General features: G+C 34.7%; 1 pseudogene; it reads right to left on the bottom strand.

Annotated features, from left to right (window-relative positions):
- Nucleotides 1-456: 456 nt before the first annotated feature.
- LOC134229935 (uncharacterized) lies at nt 457-4181 on the bottom strand (annotated as a pseudogene).
- Nucleotides 4182-7376: the final 3195 nt, after the last annotated feature.

Here is a 7376-nt window from a genome sequence, read left to right on the forward strand (position 1 = left end):
CTAATGTGGTCCTGTAAAAAAGTCTCACAAAGCCCCAGTACATCCATAGATCGTTCATTTTGTAGAATTAATTTCAGTTTGTCCAATTTTGGTACAAGATGACAAATATTAAAATTTCCAAAACGCAAACCCTTTTTTACGAGACCAAATCCTATGTTCACTGGAGTACATTTATTAGCTGTGCTTATAGTTTTGTTTGAATTAAAATTTTCACATGCAAGACTTTTGTGTATCTTATATTCAGACATAGATATTTACGCAGCTTTAAGGGAATTTCTTTTTTTTTGGAGGTGCATATTTTACCTGAGGATTTTTAACGATGGGGGAATTTTTTACATTGCATATACATTATATTTGGTTACATTCTGAACTTGCAGTTTGGAGAGGTAAAAAATTATTTTGAAGACTTAAGGAAATACTCTCTGTATATTCGGCCTGATATTCATTGCCCCTATTCTAGTATGGACAAAACTTTTGTTTATGTCCAGGTTCCCCACAATACCAACATTCTACTTTGCTACCATGTCTACAGTTCCGGGATGAGTGGCCTTGTTCTCCACAGTAGTAACAGGATGTAGACTCCATGGACACGGGCGGAGGTTGCATCTGATTCTGCTTTAGAATTGAGACATGTTCATTGTAAAGTTTCAGCAGAGAGGCGGTTCCTTTGTCTGACAAATGTATGCCGTCCTTCCAGTACAATGAGGAATTCCATTCATTAAAAATCCGACTTGATCTTATAACTGTTGCACCGTATTCTTCACACACAAAGCGGATAATATCATTCACACCGGTAAACATTGCATCTTTTCTTGGCATGACTTCGGATACGAAAACACGAATGTTTGAATTCCTCTTCCGTAGATCCGTTACTATTTCGCAAAAGTCATTTTCTATTGGCCCCACCCTACGCTCTGGGGTCATGATTTGGAGAGAAAAAAAAATCGGAGAGGGCTACATTATTGCAGTTTACCCCATTGTCATCCAGTTGAATCATCTGTATCCATGCAAATTCAGAGGAGTTTCATCTTTCCTGTCTCAATGGTTCTTGAGAACAAGATTTTTTCTAAATATTCCTATGTAAAACTTTGATGTGCTATTATGGCCCCACCCCACCCGTGGGTCATGATTTGGAAAAAAAATGAATCTACACTACCTGAGGACAATTCCACATGAGTTTCATCATTCCTGGACCAGTGATTCTTGAGAAGTTTTTTAAAGATTTTTTTTCTATAAATTCCTATGTAAAACTTTGATCAGCCATTTTGGCCCCACCCTGCCCCCCGGGGTCATGATTTGAACAAACTTAAATCTACACTACGTGAGGATGATTCCACATGAGTTTCATCTCTCCTGGCCCAGTGATTCTTGAGAAGAAGATTTTTAAAGATTTTTCCTATATACTCCTATGTAAAACTTTGATCGGCCATTTTAGCCCCACCCTACCCCAGGGGGTCATGATTTAAACAAATTAGAATCTACACTACCTGAAGATAATTCCACATGAGTTTCATCTTTCCTGGCCCAGTGGTTCTTGAAAAGAAGATTTTTTTTAAAAATGCCACTAATTTTTCTCTAAATCATCTCCCTTTAGAAAAGGGCGTGACCCTTTATTTGAATAAACTTGAATCCCCTTTACCCAAGGATACTTTGTAGCAAGTTTGGTTGAAATTGGTCCAGCGGTTCTTGAGAAGAAGTCGAAAATGTGAAAAGTTTACGACAGACGACGGACAAATTTTGATCGGAATAGCTCACTTGAATCCCGAAGGCTCAGGTGAGCTAAAAACTGTTGCAGATTCAACAAACTTTAAAATAAAGAAGTTGAAAGGATTGTTTTCAAGTTTTTACCACAGAGCAATACATAGTCCCCTTCATATTTATATAATCAAGTTTTCAATTTTAATACTACTGGTATCCTTACCTAGAACATTGGATGAGTAGGTTTCTCCTTCTCTTACTTCACAGCTCTTTGTTTGTTCACTTCTCACACCTTTTAACTGAAGTCTTCTAAACTTTTAAGAAAGTCAAAGAACATTTCATCTGCATTTATTTATCAACAACTGCTTCTGAATATTTATTTTAATAGTTCATTTAAGAAAACCCCCAACATCTTTCTGCTTTGTTAAAAAGATCAATGAAAGAAAAAGTGAGCAAGCTCACATACCCCACACTCCCTCAAAACTCGAAGTGCTGAAAATGCTGGGGAAAAAGTGGAATCACAATTTCCTAGTAATATGCAAATCTACACATTGTGTCCTAAAAAGTTTGACGAAATTCTGTCACTGCAATAGTTTATGAGAATTTGTGCTAACAATCTGTTCATTTTTATATTCAAGCTATGGCCGAAAATATAAGTTGAAAAGTGCCGAAATTTCCAGAAAAATAATGGGATCGGAATTTCCTGGTAATATGCACATATACAACAGACTGTGTACTAAATATCTGTAAAGTTTGACAATATTCTGTGCTGCAGTTTATGAGGAGTTGTGCGGACAAAAAAGAAAAAAAGGACCAACTGTCTGACAGATGGGTCAAAAACATTATACCTATCGCAACTTGTTGTGTGGGGTATAATAAAGGGTCCTTTTAGCTCAGATACATACTATTATTTATGAACTGTTTCTTATTGTACATTATTATATTTTTTCAGTAATCGACTAATTACCTTGAAATCTTTAGTCTTTGACTTTTCGTTCTTCCTTCTGACATCTTTATCTAGGTGCATTGCCCGCCCCACTGTTGATTCTCCTGGACTTAGTCTTAGCTTCTTATGAACCTAATGTAGAAATAAAATGACATAAAAATTATTTTCTTAAAAATGGAAACTACTTTTTATATGTAACTGTAATTTGAGTAAAACAAGTAATTCATTGACACTTTATGTACTTAAGTAAACAATTTTTTAATTGACAATTATGTAGGAATACAATTTATATGCAATACTGTATGTGTACTTATTATAGCCCTTATTTATGATGAGGCACACAACTCCATACCGAGTGATTGCTCTATATTTTAAATATTATACTAATTATGTTGATGTACAGAGCATAGAATGGTAAACAATTTTAAAAAAACCGTAGAAACATATCCATATCCCTCATTTTTCTGGCACACAGCAGCTGATAACCGATGAGCCAAACTCCCTCCATCACTGTAATGTTTGTCTTTTGGGGCTTTAGATCTTAATTTGTTGTTGAAACTTTCATTGCTGTTACTTCTATCAAGCCTGCACAACTTCTCAGGGTCCAGTTTGTTGAATACTGCTAACAGTGAGTGCTTTAAATTAACATCAGTGAGATCAACTCCCCAGGGTAAGTTTTTGTGCTTTCTGGTAGGATCCTTAGAAATGGAACACCAAGTGTTGCAATGGCTGTGATCTCCAAACTGGTGCAACACAACTGACTGTAGTCCCTCCTTAATATAATCATTGTCCCCCTTTGCCTGCGATAACATGTAACTAAAACCTTTCATTAGAGCATTTATCGTTTTGACTGATAGTTCTTTATACTTTGGTTTCAACTTGTAGAGTTGAGAAGAAATACACTGACACTTAATTTCTCCATTGTGGGACAACTTCCTGTCTTGCTCTGTTAAACGCCGTTGTGTCATCATCCCCAATGAGAGTCTTTACCACAGCATTTTTCTTCTTAGTGGATTTCAACATCTCTACAACCATGTCTGGCTTCATTGCCTTTGCAGAGGCTCTCCAGTTTTTCCTACATCTATGCTGTCTTGGCTGTCTCTTTTGCACCTTTGCCATATCGCAAATCCTGCATATTTTATAACGTGCAGTGTATGCTATTACTTTTCCTGTTATCTTACTGATGAGAGAAGCAGCACCTAAATAAGTTGAAATACAAGTCGTTAATGCTATGTTTTATAAAATCCATCCTTTCCCCATTATGAATCACTCTTTGCTTTGATCCCTCTGAGATCATGGGAAATACCAGTTTGAACTGAATACATTTGCTTCAACTCGTTGGATAAAAATCATACCCAACTACAAATCATGGGAGATCCTATTTATATTCTATATAAAAAATGATTCTCTTGGCCAGGTGATCTGAATTTCAGTTTGAAATCTCACCTGAAAGACTATTGTGGCATCTCCCTGATCCACGTCTTTGGTATGTTCCTTCTGCTGATGCTGTTATCCGGACAAATTGAATAGGAACCATAGCGTCCGGATAAACGAGACTCCTCTGTATATACATGTGTAGTACATGTATTTACTATAATTACTTATCTTTCTTTCACTTTATTGGACAGAATTTCCATCATTTGGGATCTCTAAATGATGCAGAAAACTCCTTTGAAAGGAAAGAGTAGTAGTCTAGGATGCATACCACAACCTGGCTCGTCACAGTAAAAGGTTTTTTTTGTCTATATCAAGAAGATGAATGTAGGAATACCAAGTCCATCGAAAGCACGAATATGGGAATTTTTCTGAAAAAGAATCTTTTTCAACATCTCTCTGGTGTGTTTTCTAGGTATTATATACAAGGAGTACATAGTGCACCTGAAATAGACAACCACAAATCTGTTTAAATAATGCTAACACACCAACTTTCAAATTTTTGTTCAAGAGTATGATCAACTCTGCAAAGAGCTGTGATAAGTTGTATGATGATTGTTCAATTGAAAAAATATAACAGAGTACATTGTAAACAATAAATTAAACTTAGGATTCTAATGCTTGAGCTAACATCTGTACTCTCTCGGAAAATGCTGGTCTGTATTGTTGTTTTAATCTTCTTCTTTAGCAGTGTCTTTTAATTAGGGATGTCATAATGATCATAAATGAAATGACAAATCCAATGACTGAAAGCAGCTACAGTTCATTTTCTGCAGATTTCTGAATACAGACTATTGTTTAGATTTGTCTTAAAATTTTTGTACTAATTACATGTGCAACTGCTTCAATCTTATATATCTCATGCAAATTGGCAGGAAAAAAGTAAATATCTCTTAATTTCAATTCATTTTTATTTTATAGTCCATCAAAATATCTTGGAAGTGTATTGTTAGATATTTGATAAAGATTTAAATCCTCTTATGGATTTGATAAATTGACGATATATAAAAAACTTTTTTTTGAAAAAAATATTTTAATGTTCTGTGTTCATTGCAGCGCAGCAAAAATGGTGGCCTTTTCCAACATACCTTTGGTGTTTAAGAAAGAAGGAACAAAAGTACCTCAAATTGTTCACATTGTCAAGGTAAAAGATAACATGCAGTTCCATAGATAAAAGTACCTCAAATTGTGTTTATTATCAATGTCCAAAATATTCCATAGATCTAGATATTTTATAATGTTTGAGTGCCTTTAGGTCACCTGAGTTTACTCAGGTGACCTATTGCCATCTGTCGTCTTGCGTTAACATTTGAACATTTTCAGCTTCTTCTCTGCAACCACTGAACCAATTTCAACCAAATTAGCCACAAAGCATCTTAGGTGAAGGGGAACAAAAATTGTGAATTTCATGGTCTCTGGGGCAAAAACCACTAAAATTAATGCAATCTTTAAAAATATCACACCAAATTAGTAATCAGCACAAAGCATCTATAGGTAAGTATATAGTGAAAATGCATTATTTCTTTGAAAATCTTCTCTGCTACTTGATATTAAATAAACTTACTAAGTAAATAGTTATGATGAGCAAGAGTGCCTCTACTAAAATTGTGAATTTTATGGCCCCAGAATCAGGGGTTCAGGTGTTAGGGCGGGGCTCATATAAATTATATAGTGAAATTACATTAATTCTTTAAAAAATTTCTTCTCTGCTCCTGTTTATTAAATAAACTAACTAAGTGCATCTTATGAAAAACCAAAATTTCTTTTATGTCTCCTCCTGGTGTTAAGGTGGGGCTCTATTGATTATATAGTAAAAATACATGAATTCTTTTCTGCTCCTAGGAATTAAATAAACTAAGTTCATAGCTATGATGAACATGAATACAAAATTTTGATTTTATGTTTGCATGATTATATGTAAAAATACATTAAATCTTTGAAAATTAGGCAGATGAACTCCTATATTCTTATGATGAGCAAGGGCCAAAATTGTACTTATATACTGAAACTGGATGAATTGTTTGAGATCTGCTCCTTGGTAGTAATCAAATATTTTTGAAAACCAAGGATGCCTTTTTAAAAAATTGTGCAATGTGTGGATCTAGGCCTAAGGGTCAGGGGTTCATGTGTGATAGGGGCATTACTGATTATTGCTGAATATTACTGATTACTTGAAAAATGCATGGTATTTCTAAGTGTATTGTTATTGAAAATCTTCAAAATTTTGCTAGCATCTGGCTTAAAACATTCAAATTAAATCACTGGAAAGTTGTTGCATAATGCTCAGGTGACCTATAAGGCCCATGGGCCTCTTGTTAAATGTTAAGTTCCCAGAGAGGTGAGGCTTTCAAAGAAATAGCATAAAACACCGTAATTTATGCTCCCCCTGGATTATGTTCCAGAAATTCGGTGGAGAGGAAGTTATTACTTTCATGATAAGAGGCAACAGAGTCGCCAAAATAAAGGATCCAAAGACTGCTATCTTGGCACTTATGGGAATCTAATATATGGCCCAGCTTCCTTATCCAACGGCATGTAGCAATCAAGGGGATGTAAAAGAAAAGGGTCATGAGGATGATTTGCCATTGATGAAAAAAGCAGAGGAAGTGATAGAATTTCTTCTGATATTTTTGTACAAAGACCATTTAAAAATAATTAAACCCATGCAAAATTTGTATGCATGCATGTGCAAAGCATATTACATATTTGGATATTTTTCTTTATATCTACATAAATGTATTAATGGATGATGCTTGAAATTTCAACACATTTTCATTTTTTTTTTTAAATTTGTAGTTTAGATTTTGTAAACAAATCTGCGTGGTTACAGATTCATTTTATCTTTGACACATTTAAAGTATTTGCATTGTAGATGCTTAAAATGTTACCCGGTACTTGTAATTCGTGTTTTTGACATCTACTTGCATGGGCCGGAAGATATATTTTTTGTAATATCTGATATAAACTCCCTTTGTCAAATGACATCAATTCATATATTTTTTTTTCACCTAAGAGCAAGTAAAAGTGTGGACCTTCCTTAAATCCTAAATTTTGTACCGCCAAAATTATAGGATACGCTGACTTTTAACTGCTTTTTTTGTGATTAGGTCCGATTGGTGTCTATTTTTAAGTTTGTGGCTTTTTCAGTTAATCTGTGTTTAAATTCCTCAACACTTTCTGCCAGTCCTTGGTGCATGTCCAGAGGATCAAAGGCGTTGTTTGTTGGGTGCTTGGAACGTTTGATGAAGGCTCTTGAATTGTCGTTAATGTTAATTTCTTTACAATTTCCAACGAATTA

Source organism: Saccostrea cucullata, unplaced genomic scaffold (assembly GCF_032062105.1).
Source record: "Saccostrea cucullata isolate Sc308-1 unplaced genomic scaffold, CSIRO_AGI_Scuc_v1 ctg423, whole genome shotgun sequence".
Lineage (NCBI taxonomy): Eukaryota > Metazoa > Mollusca > Bivalvia > Ostreida > Ostreidae > Saccostrea > Saccostrea cuccullata.